The sequence below is a fragment of the Apium graveolens genome, chromosome 11 (genome assembly GCF_009905375.1).
Source record: "Apium graveolens cultivar Ventura chromosome 11, ASM990537v1, whole genome shotgun sequence".
Taxonomy (NCBI): Eukaryota; Viridiplantae; Streptophyta; class Magnoliopsida; order Apiales; family Apiaceae; genus Apium; species Apium graveolens.
Genome location: NC_133657.1, coordinates 153,832,970 through 153,835,749, shown reverse-complemented (window position 1 = coordinate 153,835,749; position 2,780 = coordinate 153,832,970). Strand labels below are relative to the sequence as shown.

General features: G+C 37.6%; 1 non-coding gene across 1 annotated transcript; it reads right to left on the bottom strand.

Annotated features, from left to right (window-relative positions):
* Positions 1-2,405: 2,405 nt before the first annotated feature.
* On the bottom strand, positions 2,406-2,512 carry LOC141699571 (small nucleolar RNA R71). Its single transcript, XR_012566019.1, has one exon. It is a non-coding gene; the product is annotated as a small nucleolar RNA R71 (small nucleolar RNA).
* Positions 2,513-2,780: the final 268 nt, after the last annotated feature.

Genomic DNA, 2,780 nt, shown 5'->3' with positions numbered 1-2,780 from the left:
CAAAGATCCAATCATTCCTCTATAACCTGAAATATCTACACTTTTCCCTTTCTTATCTTCATCCAACTTTGTAACTGTAGACATAGGTGTAGATGCAGGTGAATAATCAACCATGTCAAACTTCTTTAATAAATCCTTGACATACTTAGTTTGGCTGATGAAGATCCCATAACTTCTTTGGCTGACTTGAAGTCCAAGAAAGTAACTTAGTTCTCCAATCATACTCATTTTATATTTAGTCTGCATGAGCTTTGAGAATCTTTGACATAGCTTTTTGTTGTGTGGCATTTATGTCACTTTATAACGCTCTATAAAGCTTTGAATTGGCATTTTGTACTCAAGTTGTTGGTGTTTTTAACGTGTTTTGTAGTGTTTTTGCAATTCATGCATTTAACAGAAATTCAGGTGAATTGGCATTATTTTGATGCTAATATGGTGTTAGGATGGTGTCTAGAATAAAAGCTCGTGAAAAGACCAGCTCAAATCAGCAAGAAAAGAAGAATTCAGAATTTTTTCTAGAAAGTCAGCGCGCCCGAACTGTAGTAGCGGGCTGCCGCGCCAGGATTGTAGAAGTGCAGTGCACCCGCGCTGGTAAAGCGCGCCCGCGCTGGTGAAGTGTGCGGCCGCGCCGGGTCGAATTCAAAGAATCTTGTTTTCACTCTGATTTTGATCCAGAAGACTTCTAATCTGTATGGGCTGCTATATATACATAACTTAAGGTCGTTTTTCATAACAAGACGTACCAGAGCTTAATGAGAAGGCGTAAAAAGACCGTAGAGCATAATTCAACCAAGGCGAAGATGATCTAGTTTATACTTGTGATTCTTTGTTTTAAGTTATAACTTTGTATGCTAGTTTTCTTGCTTGTGAACCTATACTCTTGTTTCGTACTTGGTTTATTATTTATTCAGTATAAAGACTACGTTTATTATACCATGCTTTCATCGGAAGCCACATTGATGATGAGTCCGATTATGGGCTAATCGTTATTATGGGGTTCTAACGGATTTATTTATGGATTTCTTTAGTTAATTCGTTTTGATGCCTTAGTGTGTGGTGATTATATGATATCCTAGTATTGGTTGTGCTTATTCATCTTATGAGCGTCGCGAACTTATAAGATAGCGTGTTAATCTTTAATGAAGCGAAAGTGAATTTAAGGGTTTAGAACTTGCCATGCTAGCATAGGTTCATGTATTAGTTATGCATGATTCGTAGGTAATTTTAACCATCTTACTTGCCCTATGTAATCACGATAGATAACTTGTGCATTAAACCGTTATGTTGTCAAATTCTATAGATATATAGGGTCTCAATATAATTGGTATCTATTCAGCTTCTATCTCTTTATGGATGTCGGGTAGTATGGTATTCGTACAATGAAAGTTGACGTTTATCAGTTTCATGTTATCTGATTAGTGTCATCACCATTACATGCTAAGGTTAAGAACGAAAAGGCTATTGAATGAAGTATTTAATGAAGTTAGAATCCCATGTTTGTGTCATATAGTATTCAACTCTCTTATTTCCCTTAGTTAATATTCTTTAGTATAATCTCTTAGTTAATCTTAGTTATAAACAACCTCAATTTGTTATTCGTCTTAGCATTGGATAATAACCATATTATTGTTGCATAAATATATTGATTAAAGTTAACCTAAACTAGTCCCTGTGGGAATAAACTAGAATTAATTCTATGTTACTTGTGATCACGTATCCTTGCGTGAATATTAGCGTGTGTTCTACCCCTAACAAGTTTTTGGCACCGCTGCCGGGGACTTCGGTGTAAATTTTTAGTTTATGTGTTTGTCATCATTGGTCGTTAAAGTTCAGTGACTCAGACATTGTTACTTACTTATTTCCTTGTCGTGTTTCAGGTAATCTATCGAGCATGTATGCATACACATTCTCGGTCATGTAAGAGAACACTGGATCAAGCTGAGGAAGAAGTTGTAGTCGAGGAGAAAGTTGAAGAAGAAATCCTAGTTGAGAAGGAAGAAGAGGTTTTTATTGTAATGGGATAACCAGAAGCGAATCTGAATGCTTTGATGGACTACGCTCAACCGAAGATTAATGATATTCAGTCTAGCATTGTTCGACCAGCCATCTCGGCTAACACCTTTGAGATCAAGTCGAGCATGATTCAGATGATACAGAACTCAGTTCAGTTTGGGGGTTCTCCGATAGAAGACCCCAACATGCACATCAGAGATTTCATCGAGATCTGCGACACTTTCAAATTCAATGGAGTTTCTCAAGATGCTATTAAGTTGAGGCTTTTCCCATTCTCTATACGGGATAAAGCAAAATGCTGGTTACATTCTCTACCACCAGGGTCTATCACCAAATGGGAGGATCTTGCTCAAAAATTCTTAACTAAATTATTTCCTATGGCGAAGACTGCTGCAATTAGAAACGCATTTGCTCAATTTGCTCAGCAATCTGGAGAATCTTTATGTGAGGCTTGGGATCGTTACAAAGAGATGCTTAGAAAGTGTCCTCGCCATGGGATGCCTGACTGGATGATCATTAACTGCTTCTATAATGGTTTGGGTGCTACTTCTAGACTCATACTTGATGCAGCATCAGGAGGAACCTTGTGGGCTAAAAGTTATGATGAAGCTTATGAATTGATTGAACTGATGGCTGCTAATGAATACCAGAATCCTACTTAGAGACTATCTCAGGGCAAGGTAGCGGGAATTCTGGAGTTAGATACAGCTACTGCTATAGCTGGTCAGCTTAAGGTTTTGACGATGAAGGTAGATTCTTTGGCAAAT